Raw genomic sequence first — 22,599 nt, 5'->3', positions numbered from 1 at the left:
TCCTAGATAAGTCAGATAGAGGAGAGATGAGTAGGGTGGAGCCGGAGGTGGAGATGGAGGAGGTGATGGTGGCAGAGATGGAGGCGGAGAGCTTGCGAGGGATCAGGGGGCCGACACAGTGCGGTCGATGAGAGCACGCCTAGCGGGTTTACAGTCATAGCTGACAGTTGCATAGACCCAGTTGGTGGAGCAAAACTAATAGCTAGCAGAGATGAGGGTAGAGTGAGATGCTTTGCGGTAGGAGGTACTCCATCAGATGAGTTAGGCAGCCTACTATGTTGCAGCATATAGCATAGCGGTTCCAGTAGCACGGTAGGTTGTACCTTATTCTTAGTATATGGCTTGATCTAAGGGAGCTCGAGCACCTAGGCAGGATCCTGGTCAGCAAGCTCCACCTCCTCCACCACCTAGTGATGAGGGAGAGGCAGAGAGCTAGATATTCTTTTTGTAGCTCTGAGATTTTTTTTTGTAGACACACCCATTTTTTGTAGCCCTTACGATTCTTGCTCTGATGGGAGTTTGTATATGTCAATTGACATTATTTTGTACCCTGAGACTTTATCGTTATATATATGAGACCTTGATTTGACTTCATTGTACTTGTGTTGATCAATTTATGAGATGTCTTTCTATATGCTTTATCCTACATGTATTCATATCTTTTCAGTATGCATGTAATGCAAATGAATATGGATGTTTGTTTTTGTTTCTTTTCGTATGCAAATAAAATGAATGCAAATGAGTAATGAGTAGTGCAATTTTTTTTATTTTTCTATGCAATAAGATGAATGTAAATGAATGTATGAATCTATATAAGATGCTTATGTATTCAGCTACCATCTCAATACACAAGTACTCGATCAAAGAAATGATGAAAAAGAGACCACTTAGCTAAGAAATGATGATGCTTCCAACTCTCATTCAGAAGATAAAGAGATCATTGTTATCATACCAAAATCACTCTAAATTCACAAAATGCAGAAACGAAATGCAAAATGAGATGCAACCTAAACCCAGTCACTAGATTTGAAATGCTTAAGTTTCATCACTGAGCATTAACAAACATAGTAGGTAGATTAGAGTTCTTTTCTTTTCATGTGCAATATTAATTATCTTGTCAGCAATGACCCTTTTTTCATTCATATCCTTGGACAGATTTCGCAAGGACCCAGATTGCATCATAAAAAAATTCCCTCAAAATAGACAAAGAAATAATGTGAACCTCCCTGTAGCATACAAATAAGCGGAGTCGAGGTATGTGTGGCTATTTCATCTTGATGTGAAGCCTCTTATCACAGACACCAGCTAATTAGATGTTTCCAGATCATCAGAATCATTCCTACAAGCAAAAAATAAAGAAAATATTATGCCCCCAATCCTTGCTTCTCTTAGTCAAGATAGACTTCCTCAAGTTACTCAGAGGGACAATAATTGAAAACCAATATAAAAGATAGCACACAAAGAAAATTTCGTGCATAGCTCAAACTATTTAGTGATTGTTTTCAGTTATGTTGTTTTGCTTGTGTACTCAGTGATAAAACTCTTCAGTAGTCAAGAGATAGGTGACTAACTCAGCGTGGATGACTAGGTTTCACTAACGTAAAGTTGACTTGGTTGATACTACTTAGGACATGTAATGTGCTATGTCGATTAACCTAAGACTAGGACATTAATCAATTTCAAGCCATGAGGGCTCCAATGAACCAGGATGTCACAAAAGTGACTGAAATATATGTACAAGTGATAGCAAAGATGCATGAAAGCGGAAATGCCAATGTTGTGTTGATAGATGGAGCACTTTAGTATAAGAAGCACCTGTTTGCCAGGTTTTCACTAGGGCATTTTCTCTCTTTTTCCTTTTTTTTTCTTTTTTTTTTTCAGGACTTTTTATGATTTTTATAAAAAAATTTCAGGACATTTTTCAGCTGTACAGGTTGTTGGAGCAGAGAATGCTAAGTAAAGAATTTCTTCAAATGGATGGTGTTAATCAGTTCACAGAGCTATTCTCCTTATGATGTTAAGAGCTAATAGGCACCAGAGCCAAAGACTGCAGTAATGATATAGGGACCTAGCTAGTTGGGTTCAAACTTCCCTTTGTTGTCTCAAATGATGTTTAGGATTTTCTCTCTAAACTAGGTCACCAACCTAAAATTCTCATTGTCAAACCTTCTTGTTATATCCTCTGGACATTCTCTTTTGATACACTCTCAGATGATCAAATGCCACTTGTCGATGTTCATCCAACAATTTGAGCTCTTGCAATCTAGATATTTTGTAGTCTTCATCAGTAACAAGACCTTGCAAAGAAACTCTTAGAGATGGTATTTCCACTTCAATAGGTAATACTGCTTCGGACCCATACACCAAAGAAAAATGTGTAGCCCCAATAAATGTTCTGATACTTGTTCTATAAGCCCATAATGCAGGATTGAGTTGTAGATGCCAATCCTTCCTAGATTTGTTCATTGTTCTATGTAAGATAGTCAACAGGTTTGTGTTAGATGCCTCAGCTTGTCCATTACCTTGAGGGTAATATACGGATGACCAATGTTGTTTAATTTTAAATTTCTCACAAAGCTCGTCTAGATATTTATTCTTGAATTGTCCTCCATTGTCAGTTGCAATGGATGAAGGTATCTCATACCTACAAATGATATGATTTAGAATGAACATAGCTACTTGTTTACCAGTTGCTTTGATGAGCAGAACCGCTTCTACCCACTGAGTGAAGTACTCAGTGGCAGTTATGATAAACTTGTGTTCGTTGGATGATGCAGGATAGATTTGACCAATGAGATCAAAAGCCCATTACTGAAAAGGCCAAAGTGTGATGAAGGGTATGAGATCCCTTGTTGGAGCATGTATGAGATTTCCATGTAGCTGAAATTTTTAACAAGTTTTAGAAAACATTATAGCGTCCTTCTCCATGTCTAGCCAGTAGTAGCTAGCCCTTAGTAGTTTTCAAGCTAAAGTAAGACCATTTGAATGAGATCCACAAATACCTTCATGGACTTCCGATAATGCACGTTTAGACTCTTCAATTTATAGACACCTAAGCAATGTACTGTCCAAACTTTGCCTAAAGAAATCATTAGCAATGATGACATACCGTGAAGCATTTCAAGTTAGGTTCCTTTTCTCATTACGAGTAAGATTTTTAGGGATAATTTGGTCACGCAGATAAGAGTAAATGTGGCTGTAGTGGGATGAGCCATGTCCAATAATAGAACAGACTATCTGGGACTCAGGAGAATCATAGGCAGGGTAATGTAACTCTTCCAACAGGAATTCAAAGCAAAAATTAGACTCTTTTAATTCTGGTATAGATGCCAAGGTGGCCATAGCATCTATTGCTTTGTTTGCTGATCTAGGAATCTATGGGAATGGTACAAAAGTAAAATACTTCTTGAGATCATCAACCATTCTCTTATAAGGCATCAGTTTCTCATCTTGAGTCTGATATGTATCATTTATTTGATTGATGATTAGCTGAGAATCTCCATAGATGTGTAATTCAGAACCTTCCATTCAATAGCCAGCTTGATCTCGTTTACCAGGGCTTCATACTCTACAATTTTGTTTGTACAAGGGAAAATAATTTTATAAGCCTTTGGTATTGAATACTTTTAAGGAGAAATAAAAATTATTCCAGCACTGGAACCATTTTGAGTGAAAGACCCATCAAAGAACATCTTCCAGGATTGTTGAGTAAGGTGCATTATTGATTCATCTAGAAACTCTATATGCAATGATTGAGTGTCTTCAAGTGGAGCTTCAGCAAGTTGATCTGCAATCACCTGTCCTTTGATGGCTTTGCATTCCACATATTCAATATCAAACTCTGTAAGAACCATGACTCATTTTGCCAATCAATCGGTGAGTGTTGCTTTGTTAAGAAGATATTTGAGTGGATCAATCTTAGCTACTAGCTTGATGGAATGTGCTAACATATAGTCTCTCAATTTTTGTGATGCAAAGACTAATGACAAGCATTCTTTTTCTATTATAGTATAGTTCATTTCATAAGACACCAATATTCTGCTAATGTAATATATAGCTCTCTCTTTTTTATTTTCATCTTGTTACGCCAAAAGTGCCCCCAATGATGAATCAGTAGACGATATGTATAAGATCAATGGTTTACCCTAAATTGGTGGCATCAATATTGGTGGATTGGACAGGTACTCTTTGATTTGTTGAAGGTGTTATTCACATTCCTGATCCTAGTTGTATATTACTCCTTTCCTCAATACTTTTGTGAAAGGTTAAGCTTTATCTGCCAACTGAGAAATAAAGCATCTGACTGATTGGAGACGTCCTTGTAAAATTCTCATTTGATTGATGTTCTTCAGAGGTCACATTTCCATTATAGATTGGACCTTCTCAGGATCAACCTTGATTCCCTTCTTTGAAATGATGTAGCCAAGTAGTTTACCAGATGTCACTCTGAATGCCCTTTTTTTTGGATTTAGCTGAAGTTTGAATTTTTCCATTCTATCTAGTATAGGGCCTAGCTCTTGAATATGCGTGGATCTCTTCATAGTCTTCACTAAAGTGTCATCAACATAATCTTCCATATTCTTATGCATCATATCATGAAAGATAGTAGTTACCACTCTTTGGTAAGCTACTCCTACATTCTTCAGCCCAAATGACATGACATTCCAACAAAAGGTTCCCCATGCATAGGTGAAAGTTGTCTTTTCTTGATCCCCAGGAGCTATTTTGATCTGATTATAGTTGGAGAATCCATCCATTAGTGAGTACATCTCATATCCAGTAGTCATATTGACTATCATATCAATGTTTGGCAATGGAAAGTCGTCCTTCAGATAAGCTTTGTTGAGATCTTTGAAGTCTGTGCAAACCCTAATAGATCTATTTTCCTTTGACACAGGTACTATGTTTGAAATCAATTCCGCATAGTCTATAGCTCTAATAAATCCATCTTTTAGCAGTTTTTCTAGCTCAGCCTTGACTAGCAGTGCCACGTGAGGGTGCATCTTACAGAGTTTTTGCTTGACTGGTTTAACTCCTAGTGTGATAGAAAGATGGTGCATGATAATATCAGGATCAAGGCCAGGCATATCAGAGTACGTCCATGCAAAATTGATCTTCTTTTTTGAAAAGAGATGAGTGAAATCTTTCAATTCTTCTGCTAATAGTGATTGAGCTACATGAATGATGTGTGATGTCTCTTGACTCCCAATGTTCACTGGCTAAGTTGGCTCAAGCAATATAGAAGACCTCTCCTAGAAATGACTTGGCAGTATATCAAGTATCTCACCTTCAGGAGCCTCAGAGAGATTTTGACTCTTAGGTATGTCCTTTATTTTCTCTTTTTTAGATTCTGACACTGCCACAATGTGGTTTTCGCCATCGGATCTTTCATTTTTATTTTTCTGATTTTTGTGACTAAGATACTTGATATCTCTTTTAGTCATTTTCTCACTCTGTTTGCTGATGAAGAGTACTTGGTTTCAACTGCATTGAGGTAATAGTCTAGCGTATAGTCATTAGCAAAAATAGGTACATTCATGGGTTGGTCTTGTAGACTACAGTCAATTAATTTAGGATGTACCAAGGATAGAGTGTGGACAGATTCGAGGGAGTTCATGGTATTGTCATTATTATTGTGAATCAAAAAGTCGAGTTCTAGAAGACTACCTTCCGCAACTATCTTGAGACCAGGAAGAGTCACCACATGATTATTAAAGTGCACATTAATATTTAGTTGACCTAATCCAATAGACCTACTTGTAGCATCATTCTCTATGCCAGACTGGACTTCAATGTGTTGTTCGATAGTAACAAGATCAGTACATAGATTCTCATCATTTACATCAGATGATTTAGAGTTTGATTCTGAGTAGATATTATCATAAGTAGGACTATTTTCAGAGTCATCAGAGTCGTTGGATGAAGTTTCCAAGTCTTCTTCAAGTGGTTGAGTGAATATATTTATGGTATCAACACCTACAACTTTAATGCTACAAGTTCCTTCAAGATTTGGCTCATTTATCATTTGTATCTGACATACCTGTTGACATAACCTTGATGGTTTTGTGACTCCCTGTCATCTACTCCATTCAGCTTCCTTTGGACTAATGATTGGTTTTGCTTCTATAGCTTCCAATTCTTCTTGTGTAGTCTCGTACCTGATTTTTTATGTCTCATTAGAGGGGTATATAATAGATAAATTTTTTTCTGGTATTCTTCCTTCTTTCAACCCTTGTTCATAGTCTTGTTGTCTCTTTAGTCTGATTTCCTATATCTCAGTTTCTAGCTTTAAGCACATAAGCTCTTGAGTGTCATATGTGATATCACCAGACTCTTCTGGAGTTTCTGTAATGGATTTATCAGAGATGTGGTCTGAACCCCATTCATACTCATTTGAGTCAGTCTCTGAATCATCTACTTGTTGCCTACCAGTGTATGTGACTAGAACTTTCAGGGGTGCAAACAATTCTCTGATTCTTTCTACTTTGTCTCTCATATCTTCTGGAACTTAAACTCCTTGCATTGTTGTAGCTGACACCATAGGAACTTAAGTACTGATTGTTTCTTCTCTCTTGATTGGTAGTTCCTCTTGTTCTTTTCCACACTCTACTTGATTTTGTTGAGTGTCGACTTCCTATGTTTTTGAAGGCGATATCCTTTTCTTCCACTTAGACTTAGAAGCATGTTTTTGGTCTGATGTCTTTTTTGGATTGTATCCCAGTCTAGCCTTATCATTTGTAGATTTTGTTTGCAGCTGAATCGGTTCAATAACACCCTCTTGATGTTTGCCCAGGGGACCAGTACCTGGATATCCCATGTGTTGGATCATTTTGTAGCTAGGACAATATTGGGTTGGGGAAATCTCACAATGTCGTACTTCCTTGTTTTGACTATCTTCTTTGAAAAGCCACTTAAGAACAACATCCTCTTCTATTTCATCTGCCAGGGAAGTAGAAGACTATACAAAAAGACCATCATATATGATATTCAGAGTTAAAGTCTATGTTCTCATAGCCTTTGACGGTTTGCCTAACTGTTTTGGTGATGGAGGAAGATAGACTAATGAAAGTATTGGTTCTATCTTGTATCCATCCATGCCAGTATTTGTAATCTTCAATTTATTTTCTAAGTCCTTCATCAGAGCTTTTGGACTTTCATTTGTAGAGGCTTCCCTATTATGAGGCACAAAGGTATCAACACCTTTTGTCAATGCATTATAGGGGGCAGGGATACTGACTTTAACTCTGTTATAAGGAAATTTCAAGCATTGATGGTATGTAGAAGGAACTGCCTTCATTTCATGAATCCACAGCCTGCACAGTAAGATATTGTATGATAGAGGAAGATCAAGTACTTGGGAAATGATATCTCTTTCTACAAGTCCCACCCTGATTGGTAATGATACTAGACCTTCAGAGGTCCTTTCTTCTTCACCATAGGCTTTAATTGTTATTTTCTTGGTCAGATCAATGACATTTTCAGAAAATCCTAGTTATGTAAGCAAACTATAAGTACAGACATTCAACCCCGTGCCTCCATCTATCAAAACATGTTCAACTCTGTGTTTATGGATCATGGCTTCAATATGCAATGGCTGGTTATGTGGATGATTTAGCGAGTTGCCATCTTCTTCAGAGAAGGTCCGATAGTGAGGTGAAGTCAGATGACCCACCATAGACTAATATCGATCAATATCTAAATCTTTTTGAACATTAGTGGCGAGCAATGCTTTGTCTAGGATCTCTTTGCAAGCAGAAGAGATTTTAAGCAATTCAAAGATGGAAATTTGAGCATTTGTCCTCTTCAGTTGGTCAACAATGCTATATCTAGGGGATGCTGATGAAGTTAGTTGTTTAAATTTATCAAATGTTGATTCTTTTTGTTTGTTTGATGAGGTTGGTAGGTTTGATGGTGTTTGAGCCGAAGTTGAAGAACTAGCTCCTTCGAGAGTTAATTTCTTTTGAGAATGGGTCATAGCATTTGCATGTTGTGATTCATGTTGTTTGTCTTTGATTATAATCACATTGCAATATTCAGGCTGGGAAGACTCAATCATGTTGATGACGTTGTCATTGCTGGTATAAGCATAATTTACTTTGGCACCTCCTTTTGTTTTTGAGGAATCACCTTGTTCGTAAACAGGTAAAGGATCTTTAAATACCTTGTGATCAGCATTTGTTGGGTGATTCTCGACAACAATTTTACCAGCGTCTATGAGATCTTGAATCTCATGCTTGAGCTTCATGTAGTTGTTTATGTTATGACCTTTACTCTGATGGTAGTCACAGTATTTATTTTCTCTCCACCATTTTGGTTTAACTTATGGATCATATGGCCTAGAATTATCTGGTAATGTCATCAGGTTGTTTGCCAATAAAGTTTTGAAGCGGATTCATATGATTCTTCTAGAGGAGTGAATTCGCGTCTAGGTTTTGAAATCCAAGGTTTCTCTTTGAACCAGTCTTTTACTTTCTTTGAAGGATTTTCTATTGCGGTTTCAACTGCTTTGAGTGCTTGTGTGCCACTAGCCAAGTTAAATATTGTGGGCTTTGAGTTGGTTTTAACAGTGTCTACTACTTTGTCATTAACAATGTTCTTGTTGTTGTCTTTGCCATACTTCCAATACTTGTTCTTCTCTTTAGAGCTAGATCTTGGTTGTGTTTCTTTCCAAGGTGAGATATCTCCTTTCTTTATAAGCACATCTTCCATTCAGATAGCATTATCTACCATTTTGTTAAATGATGGGTGCACTTTTATTTGGATACTATATTTCAATTCAGGGATTAGATTGTTGATGAATATATCCATTTTCTCAGAATCTGGAATAGGTCGTGAATATCTAGAGAACATGTTTCTCCAACGTTGGAGGAAAGTGAGAAAAGGCTCCCTCATTTTCTATTTGGTATTGCAAAGTTCAATCATGGTAATGGGGTGTCGAATGTTATAGGAGTATTGTTGTAAAAATAGTTGGATTAATTAATTAAAAGTTTGTATTCCCTTAGGTAGACTTGAGAGCCATTCCATAGCTTTCCCTCCCAAACTCCTTGGGAAAAGGTGCATGAGATACGTTTGGTCATGCATGAACTCCATACATAAAGCACAAAATTCTCTGATATGATCTTGGGGATCTAAGTTACCATCATATTTGTCAATTTTTGAGATCTCAACTCGTGAAGGAAATGGAGGCATGTATAGGTTTTTGTCAAATGGAAATGGGCATATTGTCTCCAGAGAATATTGTTTTGGGGATTTATCCTTGTTTTTCAGTTCTGTAATCTTAGTTTGTAAGGCTTGTAATTGTCTATGTACCATTATTATAGGTGATTCTTCCTTTTTAGTGATGAGAGTCTAAACGTCATATCCAGTAGGAAGTTTGGCGCCTTGTTTTGCTAGCTCTAGAAAATAGTCTTCTTTTTCTCTAGCCATGATAACCTTCATCATTTTTCAGAAATATTTATCCTTTTGACATCTACGAATATCTTTTTCTAGTGGTTTAGAGGCCTCATATTCACTTGATGAGGAATCATTGTCATTTTGTTTCGTTCTAGGTATAGTGGGAGATAAAGGTTCATCATAAACTGGTATCTCTGATGATGAAGGTTTATTAGTAAGAGGATCCTCTTCATAAAATGGATTATCTTTATATGAAAAGGGTTTCCCTTTGCCTTTGGCATCTTTCTTACGAGAACATTTTGGTTTGGATAGGCATTTTCATTGAATGATGTGACCTAAAGTTGTTTGTGATGCAGAATTCAAGATCAAATTCAAAGCTAGTTGTTCGGTTAACGTATTGATTGAGAGAAGCAACTAAGATTTAGTCTGGTTTCAGGAAAGATCTATCATGTGTAAGATGTTTATCTAAGTTGATCCTAGAGAAGTGACTAAGACTTAGTCTGGTTTCAAGAACAATTTATCCTGTATAAGATGTTATCTAAGTGACTTAAGTTTGATAAGTAGTTGATTGAACTAGTTGAAAGATGATTGACAAAATCATGCAACACAAATGGCAGAGGTCCATTGTTTTGATATGTTTATGCTCAGGATGATGATAACCAATTTTATGCTTGCTGTAGATTGTTTTAGGCAAGTTTGACTGTTCTGGACTGACAAAATCAGAGATTTGTATGACAGGTTTTACAAGACTAGACGATAGTATGCTAGTTGTAGGACGATGACAATAGTGTTTCATACTAGTTGCTGCCTAGTACCGTACGACAGATGGGTATGTCTAGAATGATAGACTGATCAGTGAAAAGGTTTATCGTAAGACACAGGATTCAGGATAAAATGACAATTCTCAAAACCGGACGATAGACAATCAGGGCTCGCACGACATGAGATGAAGGCTCAAATGACAGACTGTTAGGACTGATGGAATATCGTACGACACATAATATGAAATAGGATGATAAATCAAAAGACTTGTACGACTGTTTACTAGATAGAGGCAAAATTCTGAGTTTTGAATGATTAAGTATGACCAGATTTGAGATGGACTGAGTTTTTATCGTTGAATGACGATGACTAGTCTAGAGGTGGACTGAGTTTTTGATAGCTCAAGTATACTAGTTTGTGTCACGGACAGAGTTTTGACTAGGATAGACTAGTTTTGGACACAGTTTCGACTAGGATAGAGTAGTTTTGGACATAGACAAAGTTTTTGATCATTGAGTTTGTTTCTTATTTTCTCTATTTTTTGTATCTCAGTTTTAGTTTGAGGGATGAAAACACAGAAAACACGTAATATGAATAATAACTCCAATCACAACATGCAAACCCTACAGAAATTGATGAGAGAAGAAAACCTTTGCTTGTAGACTCAGGTACACACCCAATAGCTAATCAAAATACGGTCGCTAAGTCTCACACAATGGATTCTCAATGCCATATTAGCTGACTCCAAACACTAATGGGGGCACAAAATGACAAGTATCTTGGGAGAGTTACTATCTCTCTTACAAAAAGATTATCCCCCTTTCGGAGGTGAACCGAGTAATGGACAAGCTGAAGCATCTAACAAAAATTTGCTGACTATCTTACACAGAATAGTAAATAAATCTGGAAGGGATTGGCATCTGCAACTCAATCCTACACTATGGGATTTTAGAACAAGTATCAACACACCTACTAGGGCTACACCTTTTTCTTTGGTGTATGGATCCGAAGCAATCTTACCTATTGAGGTGGAAATATCATCTCTAAGAGTTTCTTTGCAAGGTCTCATTACAGATGAAGACTACAGAATATCTAGATTGCAAGAACTCAAGTTACTAGATGAATGTTGACAAGTGGAATTTGATCATCTGAGAGTTTATCAAAAGAGAATGTCTAAAGGATATAACAAGAAGGTTCAACAATGAGAATTTCAGGTTGGTGACCTTGTTTTGAGAGAAAATCCTAAAAATCAACAGTTTCGAGACAACAAAGGGAAGTTTGAACCCAATTGGCTGGGTCCCTACATCGTTACTGCAGCCTTTGGCTCTGGTATCTATCAACTCTCAACATCAGAAGGAGAACAACTCTGTGAACCAATCAACACCATCCACTTGAAAAAAATTCTTCACTTAGTATTCTCTACTCCAGCAACCTGTATAGCTAAAAATTCCTTAAAAAAATCCTAAAAATCATAAAAGGTTGAAAAAAATAAATAAATAAAAAATCTTTGCCAAGCAGGTGAAAACTTGGCAAACAGGCACCTCTTGTTCTCAAGTGCTCCATCTATCAATGAAATGTTGGCATTTCCCACTTTCCTGCATCTTTGATTTCACTTGTACATATCTTTTAGTCACTTTTGTGACATTCTGGTTCTTTTGGATCCCTCATGGCTTGAAACTGATCAATGTCCTAGTCTTAGGGTAATCAATTAAGCATTTTACGTGTCCTAAGCAGTATCAACCAAGTCATCTTTCTACTAGTGATACTCAGTCATCCAATATGAGTCAGTCACCTGTCTCCTAACTACTGAAGAATTTTATCACTAAGTAAACAAGCAAAACAACATTACTAAAAACAATCACTAAATAGTTTGAGATATGCATGAAATTTTCTTTGTGTGTTGTCTTTTATATTGGTTTTCGATTATTATCCCTCTAAGTAACTCAAGGAAGTCTATCTTGACTAAGAGGAGAAAGGATTGGGGGCATAACATTTTCTTTGTTTTCTACTTGTAGGAATGATTTCGATGATCTGGAAACATCTAATCAGCTGGGTGTCAGTGATAAATGCCTTCACATCAATGTTAATATCAACACATACCTCAACTCCGTTTATTTGTATGCTATAGGGAGGTTGACATCATTTCTTTGTCTATTTTGAGAGAATTTCTTTAATGTGTAATCCGGATGCATGCGTAATCTGTCCAAGGATATGAACGAAAAAAGGGTCATTGCGGACAAGATAATTAATATTGTACATGAAAAGAAAGGAACTCTATTCTTCCTTCTATGTTTGTAAACACTTAGTGATGAAAATTAAGCATCCCAAATCTAGTGACTAGGTTTAGGTTGCATTCATTCTATATTTTATGCATTTCCAGTGATTTTGGCATGATAACAATGTTCTCTTTATCTTTTGAATGAGAGTTTGAAGCATCATCATTTCTCAGCTAAGTGGTCTCTTTTTCATCATTTCTTCGATTGAGTACTTGTGTATTGAGATGTTAGCCACATACATTAGAATCTTATATAGATCCATACATTTAATTATATACTTGTTTGCATTCATATTATTGCATAGAAAATAAAAATTTGTATTACTAATTACTCATTTTCATCGTTTCTTTGCATATGCAAAGGAACAAAAATAAACATTCATATTCATCTACATTACATACATCCATACTAAAGAAATATGCATACATATAGAATAAAGAATATAGAAAAACATCTCATAAATCAATCAACATAAGTACAATGAAATCAAATCAAGATCTTGTATATATATCATAAAAGTCTCAAAGTACAAATGATATCAACAATCATATACAATGTCTCATCGGAGAAAGAATCGTATAGGCTACAAAAAATGGGGTATATAACAAAATCTAGGAGCTATAAAAAATATAGCTCTCTGCCTCTTTCTTATCGCCAGGTGGTGAAGGAGGTGGTGCTTGCTGACCAGTGTCCTGCCTAGGTGCCCGAGCTCCCTCAAATCGAGCCATATACTAAGAATATGGGACAACTTGATGCGCTATTGGAACTGCTACGCTATATGCTGCAACATAATAAGTTGCTCGGCTAGTTTGATGCAACACCTTTTGCTGAAGAGCGTCTCACTCTGCCCTCATCTCATCTCAGTGAGTTGACGATTGCGCTCATCTCTAACCTCCGCCATCTGTTGGTCTCACTCTGCAAGCTGTGTTTGAGGCATTGTCAACTTTAAATGCAAACCTACTAATCTGACTCTCACCGTAGTGGATCCACTGCCCCTTTCTCTCTCATAGGCTCCTCACCTCCCTCTTTGCCTCTATCTCCACCCTTCTCATCCCTCCACTGTCACACCTATCTAGGAGCTTCTCGCTCCTCCTCGCCTCCACCCTCCTCTACCCTGGCACCACTAGTCCCCACGACAATAGCTCCAAGGGATCCACCCTCCCCTCTCTGTTGTTGTCTCCCCCCAACTGGTACCCTACTACTACTAGCACCAGGATCACCTCCTACCCACCTAGTAACTGCCACTCTCCGTCCCTATCCCTGTACCTATGCCTGTGCAGGGGCCTCATCCTTAGCCTCCTCTATGAGAGGTGCATGCTCCAAAAGATCTATAAATATAGGGAAGGGATGTATCTGGAACCAATCCATGTACTGGGGCAATACCCCCACATCTGTAATATCCTCTAGATAGTCCCATTGTTGTCGCTGCAATCCGACTAGCTCCTAAATGCTCAACGCGTAGGACAACCTAGGGGCCCATCCTCATCTCTCCTCCTCACCATATCGGGTGTAGGCGGTGAACTCTTGTGATATCCCCTAAGGTCTTCCATACTTCCTCATAACCCTTGGTACAATGAATCACTCAATAATGGTCACTGATCTGCCAATAAGAGGATGCACCATGAACATGTCTCTCCGCTGAGCTCTCCAGTCATCCCATAGCTCCAGACCCCTATATGGGCTCCATACTACAATGATCAGATCATCTAGATGTCGTCTCCAATACTCCCTCTTTCCTAGATGGGGCTGAGTAACATATCTAGAATATCTATATACAATTGGCTAGTGTGGATCTCTAGCATCATCAATAATTGGTCTACAAACTGGGATATGCTCTCATGCCCATATCTGAAGAACCAACACTCCTACCGCCATGCTCTTCCCATCCTTGTATGCAACCGCATGCATCTCATGAAACATGTGGTCTAACAAGCAAGATCCCCACCCTAATCTCTCAGGCTCAGTTAGTAGTCTCTCGAGCATCCTAACTCAGCCACATAGAAAGCCTATTGTCCCCTGTCCGATATAATGAAACAACCAATGAAACTTTCTAATACACATTCCAGTGGAAATTGCTCATTGTACCTATCCATCATATCATCCTAAGTGATAGCCTGCTCAAGAATGCCCTCATCATGAAATATGCATATCAAGGCTAAGATACCAGGTTGTTGAGCAGAATCATAGTCAACCTTATCCCCAGCAAACAATATCCTCAAAATCCTATACACATCCTCTGGTGTAATGGTCATCTCTCCAACTGGTAGATGGAAGGTGTTATGCTCTAAATGCAAATGCTCAACTAGCACACTAAGAATCCCATGATTCACATGGATAGCTGGCATCTCTAAAAGGTGTGTAAAGGTGCACAAATCAATATCTATATCTGATAGCTCGTGGACTAGCCTCATCGTCGAAGGATAGACACACCGAAACAAGATATCTGGCAGTCAAACCGACAAAAATCCAACAACAGAGCATCAACAAGTCATCCAAATTGAGCTACGAAACATGTTAAACATCATGCAAATCCAAATTCACGAAATGCCAAATCAAAATTTCATGTTTTAACCCTTACAAATGCTCACTGTTTTCCATACGAGTTTTCACAGTGTAAGCAGAAACTCGTACAAGTCAAGAATATATGTCGAACAATTAAAGATTCTCATACGACATATGGTATACTATCGCATGATAATATGGGCTATGAAGAAAACTCTCATGCAAGACATGGGATGACTCCACACGACAAAACATATAGGCTAAAATGACAAACCACAAGACAGACAGTTTGTCGTACGATAGATAGTGTCTTATCGCATGACAAAACGATATTGAATGATTTTTAATGACTTTAAAAAGCAAAAAATTCAACAAAATTCAAAATTTATGAAATGCAAAGGCTTAAGATTGATCACTTACCGCTGGCTCGTAATTCTATGGTCGGTTATGTCATCTCTAGCGCTCGAATCGATGCTCCTGGATCAAAATGGCCATTTTTTTCGTAGAAGGCTTTTCAAATTTCAAACTTGGAGAGGTTAAATGAATTTAAAATGACACTTGAACCCCTTATATAGCCAAAACCCTAATTTTTCAACTTTCTCTGATAAACTATACCCTAAGCTAATTCACCCGTCCTGATTCCATTTTCTGGATCGAAATCAAAATCCAAGATCATTCTCCTAGTCAATTTTGCACAACTTGAACCACTTAGCGCTTTCATCATATGCTCATTCTTTCTTCAATTTGTGCTCATTTTCTCATCAATCATCGCTAAATATTCAAATATTCCTTTGAATCATTCTTCCTGCTCAAATAATTATCATCACCAAAAATTGCCTAACATTATCATGTACCCTCGCTATCTTTCAATTTTGCTCCCTATTGATATTCTACACTCTTATGAGAATAGTTGGTGTTATCATTTACCCTCGCTATCTGATAAAGCCACCGGTACCGACATAGACATCTACATACACTGGCAGACACTTCATTGGTAGTGACAACAATGCATACCGACACCCCAGCCAACAGGGAATAAACTTTTGTTTATTGTATTTAAATGTAGTTATCTTTTGTAAAGCCGACATGGCATATTGTAAAAGACTCATATATATGTATGAGATCTTATATTTCATTTTGTAGTATGAAGGTAGTATGTATGGAGAGAATATATGGATGATATTTTTGCATAAGGAGATATAGTTGACAACGAAGATTTTTTGTTATAGAATGAGCTTAAACTGGTACTGAATCTAGCATAGTTGATGCTGAATTGAAGCAGTACATTGTATTGGATTTTATAATCCACTTTTGTAGTCAGTGTGACTCTTATTGAGCAGTGAGCACTAGGTAGTTGGCCTTCCTGCATGTGCAGGCCCCTCATTGTAAGTAATATTTATTCATTGGCCAGTGAGTGAATATTGTGGGTCACAAATCCCACCAAGGTTTTTCCCACACGGGGTTTCCTCATTAAACATCTTGTGTTATGGTGTGTTTTCTATGTTGTCTTTATTGTTCCTATTTACTGCATTAATTCTTATTTACCGGTACACTATTTTGGAATGGAAAAATCTTAATAAGTTTAAATATTTTTCTAACCAGTTAGATATTGATTCACCCCCCCCCCCCTCTCATTATCTTTGGGACTATCATTAATCCTAACAATTGGTATTAGAGCTTGGTCCTCTATTTTCAAAAGCCTAACAGCTTGAGGAAGATTCTGACACTGGTACAGATGGAGAACTTAAGAAAACAATTGGAAGGAGCTCTTGTAGATTATGATTCAGAGAAGTTGAAGAATATCAAACTTGAAGATGATCTAAGGACTGCACAGGAATTCATTCAAGGACTTTAGGAGAATCTTACTATAGCTCGAAATAAAAGAAAAGAATTTCATGAGAAGATGCAGAATGATAATGATGAAAAGGAAACTCTTAATGAACTTGTGAAAAAGTTGAGACAAGAAAATAGTAATATGAAGAATGAAATGTAAGATATGACTATGAGATTTTGTAAAGACATTGAAGATAGGAAGAAGAATGAAGATGACTTGACCAGGAAACTTAATGATGCTAGAAATGAAAATCTAAGACTCAGTCATGAAAATGATATGTTGAAGATAGATTTGATTCATATGCAACATGATAAAATTGAACTTATGAGACAAAAAGGAATTCTGGAAAATGAGTTCGCTACTGCAAATCAACACAAAGAGAAATTCAAGAAAAGTTCAAAGGAATTTGATAATATGCTGAAAAGTCAGAAACCTAATGGAGATACTAATGGACTTAGATTTGAAGTTGGAGAAAGTTCTGGTACTGCAAACAATCATGATCATAGTAAACCGGTAAGACAATCTACTGCTTACAAATTTAATGGGAAATGCTTTAACTGTAACAAGTATGGCCATAGAGTAAATCCGTGTAGATCTAGAAACAATCAGAACATTGATACACCCACCAGTCAATGTTCCAAATGCAACAAAGTTGGTCATAATTCAAAAAACTTTAGAATGAATGTGAGATGTTATGTTTGTGGAAGATTTGGGAACTTATCTAATCAATGCAGAACACAAACTGACATAGGATATGGAAAGGCTATTCAAAAGAATAATGTGACTTGTTATGCTTGTAACAAAATTGGACATATTGCAAAATTTTGTAGAAGCAAGACATCACCGACAAATAATAAAGGACCCAGTTTGAAAGGCAAAGAAAAGGTAGATGAGGTAAAGAACGAATTTTCAAAATAATGGATTAGAAATACAGATCAGAATGTTGATGAGACTATTTCTTCACCGATAGAATAGAGTATTACTCCACCGGCAAGAGATTCTTCATCCAACTGAGAAGTAACCCTTTGGGGGTATTGCAACAAGTTGAATATCATGTAGATTGCCCTCGGTTGATGGTGAGAAGATAGATTTTCTTCTTTATTGACAGATGTGTTAAGTTTTCATTTAAACAGTGAGCATTTAATGTGGTTGTTGAGAGAATTTCATTATAAATCACCGGTTTTCCCTCATTTTTTATTCATTGAGCATTCAAATTAGCAGAGAGCGCGAAATCTAAGCAAAGACATTCAAGGCAAAGGTGTGAAGCAATTTCTTTCAAGCATTCAGACATTATCAGGCAGCTAAAGGTATTTTTCAAATGGCTTCTTCTTCTGCTCCCAAATTTATTGCAAACCCTACTATCATGGAAAATGTAAAACGCCCTAGGCCCGCATTCAAAATTATTCCCAAAGTAGCTAAGCAAGATGATTCCATAGGTGCATTTTCAAAGATTCCTAAAGGTGTAGCTTATGTTGAAGACCCTAGGATATATATTCATTGCAACATTGAAGAATTAGGTTCTAAGGAGTTGTTAAAAATGTTTAGAACTGTAATTTGTGATAAAAATGGCACTTTTAAACCTGAGCACAAGATTGTGGAGACTTTAGGTTTTGTTGAAATATTGAACATCCCTGAATTTCATGAAGAAGTAGTGAGAATTGTCCTAAGTAGGGCACATGGAGAATTTCTTTGGTTAGACTCTATCTACAAATTCACCCGACAAGCAATTAGGGCAGTAACAGGTTTACCCTCAACCTGTAGCAGACCAAACAAAACAAAGAAGGTTCCTAACAACAAAGTCATGACCCTAATTGGATCAACATCTGATAGTAGATCACTAAGAGTGAATTACATCAAGGACATCAATGTGAGATTCATAAGTATGATACTTGGTTACAAGACTACACATGCAAACAGACTTAATTTAGTTTCTAGTCTTTGCATTAATAGTGCTTATGAAATGGTCAACAATAATGCAATGTTAGATGTGTGTGAATGGCTAAAGGATGAACTATAGATAATTTGAAAAAGATAAAAGGTGACAAGAAAGGGACATTTCATTTTGGTATTCTTTTAGTATTCTTAATGTTGTATTTCACAAAGGAAATCCCTAGTATAGGACATAAAGACTTTGGATATGACATACTGGTAGGAAAATGTAGCGTCCTAAAATTGCGACACTTGCAATTTCGATCGCATTTGGGTCTTCACGATGGCGATGCAACACTGAACCTGAATGGAGACCCCGAAACTTGCTCACGACACCAAAAACTGCATTTTTCTAGCACCCTGCTTGATCCCTCCTTGCACCCCGTTGTCCCAGGAGGTGGGACCAGAGCGCCCAGTGCCCTGGTCCTTCAGGACTAGGGCGCCTAGTGCCCTAGTCCCCCAGGACCATGGTGCCCAGCGCCCTGGTCCCTGGCCCTATTTTTGGGCCCGGTCTCCTATGGGACTTCGGGTCTTTTTGTTTGCAATTTGGAAAATAACATTTCCTGGTCGGCCTAAGGTCGGGAAAATCAGTCTTTTAACCCTAATTGGCAAGTATATAAACTACTTTTCCTCTCTCATTTTGGGAGAGGAGGGAAAAGGTTGGAAACAATATTCAAACATTCAAGCATTCAAGCATTCAAGCATTCAAGCATTCAAGCATTCCTTCAAGCAATTGATCATTCTAAGTCTCCATTCAAGGCTAGGTGTTGCATTCAAGACAAGGATTCAACCATTGAAGAGGAGATCACATACTACAACATAAAACATACAACAAACAACAACATCTATACCTTCGCATATAAGGATACAAACATCCTTACAACAAGGTACTAGTACTTGTTTTACATTACAGTCATTTACGTTTACAGCATTTCTCATTTCTTGGTTAATTCCAAAACCAGGGTTTGACCTAAGGGCAAACCCCTAATCCCTAACCCCCCAATTGTCTTCGCTTTTCTATGTGTAGGTTGCAGGTACGCAGCTGAAATTGAAGATCTGGAATCCTTGTGCAGAGACGAACAGATCCCCCTTCGTTTCACGGATTTTTCAGAGGACCGTGTGCACGCCGAGCGCCATCGTCCCGTCAACTTTTGCTCAAATTTGCAGGACAGCGCTGTCTCGACATTTTACTGCTAATTCTAGGTCCGCAGCTTCATATCATATCCCTATCTCTATTTATAAGTGAATCTTTCTTGCTTCTACATGCATTCCTAGTTCAATCTTTCTATCTACATTCTTTACAAAAGAGGGTATCCTTGCTATCACAACCCTTGAAACTCATATAGAATCCAATCTTGCATTGCGTGGGATTGGATCTTGTGGGTTTCAACCCCTCTTTTGAATGTAAAGTCCCTCCTAAGTGAAAACCATCAACCCTAGTGATTCTCCCTTCTCTCTCCTCGGAGTTGGGGAGGGGAGAACGACTAGGGTTCGATTTTTCCACTTTACATTTTATTGCGGAATCCAAAGTTACAACTGATTTGGAGATGTTTTGATCAGTGAAATTGTCAGACAAAGGTTGAATCAAGAGGGTTTCAAAAATTAGGGTTTTGACACTTAACCACTTAATTTTCAAAATTAACGCACAAATATGAATTGATAATTTGTAATAGAAGGGCAGATCTGAAACAAGCATTAACAATTAAACATTTCACAAGTTTAATTACTTAAAAAGAAAATTTAGGGTTTTTGTGCAATTAACCTCTAAAATGTTGCAAAAGATCAAACATGGAAATGTAATCAAGGAATCCAATTTTCAGATCTAACTATGAATAATCAGAAAGGATGTTCACGTCAGGTTCACCAAAATGTAAAGCGGAAAAATCGAACCCTAGTGACTCTCCCTTCTCTCTCCTTGGAGTTGGGGAGGGGAGAATGACTAGGGTTTGATTTTTCCGCTTTACAGAAAACAATTACAAGAAGCTTTCACCGGCATGGGTACTGATAAGGAAAACAACATCACTGAATACTTTAAAGTTTTTCAAGCTAAAATGAAAACTAGAGAAAGACTACCATAGAGTATAGTGGATAAATATGACAAAGAAATATGTTTTGTCATAAAAAAGGATGAGACATGGATGGAAGCAGTACTTCCTAGAATTGTATGGGTAACTGAAATGGGTTATGAGGTAGATCTCAACATTATTGAGACTTATGCAAAAGCTTTGTTAGATGCACCAAGAGAACCAATAGAAGAAGTATTTGGTAGTGCAGAAACAATTGAAAGTAATGTGCAAACAATGAAGCAAACGAAGAGAAGAGAAAAATATATAAGAGATGCATCAAAGAAGGTAAAGGAAATCAAAGAAAATGTTATGAACATTACTGGTATAACAGCTAGTGAGATGGAAGGACTGCAACCGGAGGCACACATTTCACCGGTTGGCACATCTTCTGACGGTGAGATACCAGCTGAATTCAAAAGAGTTGATAGGAAGAGAAAACCTTCACCAGCATCCTCTCCTCCACCCAAAAGAACAAGGAGTTTAAGGAAGAAACAACAGGCAGTAAGGCAATCGGCTAAGAAACTAACTCCCAAGAAGAAACAAAAACCGGTTATACCTCCATTGGATAATTTGTTGAATGAAATAACTGATGATGGTAATTTGGCTAATGTGAGAAAATTGTATAAAACATTCAAGGATTCAGAAAAGGAAAGCATTGAAAACAGTATAATCTTACATCTGAATATATATAAGAAAGTTTTAATTGAAGTTGTGGATGACTTGCTTAATGAACTATATAGAAGGTTAGATGCAAAGAGGATTGCAATAATGGAATTGGACAAGAAACTAAAAGTTGAAAAACTTCTAGTTGTACATTCGGTTAACTCAAATGAGGAGATTGATGATTTGATTTGTGAGGCTAACAGATCCGTTTTTGCTAGTGGTCACCGACAAGTAAGTTTGATGGAAGGTAGAGTAAATGAGATTGCAGAGGAAACTGCTGATAAATGGAATATCTTTTTTGTGGAAAAAGAAAAACAAGAAGAATTGAACCAACTAAAGAAATAATTCAAAGTTTATCAGAAGGATAAAGACAAAGGGAAAGGTAAAGTTGGTGGAATACCAAACATCAAGATAACTGACAATTTGCCACCACCCTTGGATACTACACCGGTACATTCTGATTATCCACCGGTTACTGAAAGTGAAGGTGTCACACATGATGACACTAGTCCTAAATATGAAATACCATTCACCATGAATGTAGACACTCAGGAAGTGAACATTGTTGTGGATAAGGATAGTACAGAGGTTAAGGATGATATTGCTGGCAGTGGCAACATTGCTGAGAAACCACTAGAGACTGTTGAGGTTGAGATCCAAATAGAGAAAATAGAGCAAACATTACAAATTGAACAACCAATTGATACTAGAATGAATACTGAAGGTATAGATGCTCACACTGAGAAACCTACTAAGACTGAGATACCGAAAGTTGAGCACACAGAGAAACTGACAGAGAAACCTACAGAGGCAGAGGTACACATTGAGGCAGAGAAACCGGTAATCACTGAGAAACCCAAACCTTTACTGGTTGAAATGCAAACTCAAACTGATCCACCAAAGGATAATACAAGAAAAATGATTACAAATGTTGGAAGCATAGAGGTAATTAAGGTAGTTGGTCAGACATTTGGTACTTCATTAAGTGAATTCAGGCCTACTAATGTGACAGAGGTACTCTTGGACTCTATCAAGAAAATAACTGACTGTAATGCATTGGCTTACAAAGCAATTGATGACACAATACCAATACTTAAGTTGATTGCACCGAAATGTAATATAGATCATGTAAAGGACTCTTTAGGTAAATTGGACACATTGTCCAAATCAATGT

The sequence above is a fragment of the Cryptomeria japonica genome, chromosome 9 (assembly GCF_030272615.1).
Source record: "Cryptomeria japonica chromosome 9, Sugi_1.0, whole genome shotgun sequence".
NCBI classification, from domain to species: Eukaryota; Viridiplantae; Streptophyta; class Pinopsida; order Cupressales; family Cupressaceae; genus Cryptomeria; species Cryptomeria japonica.
The sequence above is the reverse complement of the archived record's forward strand: the minus strand, read 5'-3'. Positions refer to the sequence as shown.